Here is a 1,107-nt window from a genome sequence, read left to right on the forward strand (position 1 = left end):
AAAAAGCATATTGTAAATAAAAACGTGACCAAAATGATGATTGTGAGTTTTTGGGTTTAATAGAATAATATTCAGAAATTGTGAGGAAAAAAAAAGAACAAGGACTTTGAGAGAGCATTTTTCAACATTATTAAATAAGTAAAGAACATCCAAACAAACACAAATCAAAGTTAGCTGTTAGTTATTGATGCTGATAATAAGGAACATTAATGATTTGATTTTACCTTGAAACACATTTTAAAAAGATAATCAAGTAAATGGGACAGAGTACTAATGGATTTGAGAGAAAGAACCATTTCTTCCACAAGTTCTTACAATTTATTCAATTTCTCAACAAAACCCATGTTGTTGCCGCCGACACTGTCAAGAAGATTTGTATTTACAATTAATTTTTATTTGAAAATGGAAGATTAAGTAAATTATGGTAAAATGAATTTGTTTTGAAAAAGAACACCAGAATCCCAAATGAATGCACACGTGTGCCCCCCCATGAGGAGGAACTTTTTGGCATGTTCATAATTTGTTTGATCTGGGCTTTTCAAATAACAAATGAAAATCTAAAATTGCTTTCCAAAGCATTTCTCCTCTAATGCTCTGCAGTCTTTGATGACATAACAAAAGTGAAGACTGCATTTATGCTCTCACTGCAGCTGCAACACATCTGAATGTGCACTAAGCTACTAAGACATCTGTGAATGTATTCAAAGGACACTTTTAAAGATTCATGTTTACGTTTTTTACCTTAAGTTAGTTTCAAAGCTTTTTGAAGATTTTGAATGCTTTTTTAAACATCAACTTGGTAGAAGATATGAGAATCAGAATCTGCTTTAGCAGAAACTTTGCTACAGTTTTGTAAAATGCATCTGATTTTCTCCACTGAGCTCTAACAAAAAGGGATAGAGTCCATTGGGTTTGAAGATATCTGTTTGGGAGACTAAACTTGAATCAAATTCACAGCCCAAACACATCAAATTTTACATGTATTTGGGGAAGGAATTACATATTATTACTACTTTTTTCATGAATGTCTAGGTGTAAACCAACATCCATTTATGTAGAAAATGAGAACTTTTGATTTCTACAACATATGTGTAGCAGATTATTGTA

The sequence above is a fragment of the Oryzias melastigma genome, linkage group LG2 (genome assembly GCF_002922805.2).
Source record: "Oryzias melastigma strain HK-1 linkage group LG2, ASM292280v2, whole genome shotgun sequence".
Classification (NCBI taxonomy): domain Eukaryota; kingdom Metazoa; phylum Chordata; class Actinopteri; order Beloniformes; family Adrianichthyidae; genus Oryzias; species Oryzias melastigma.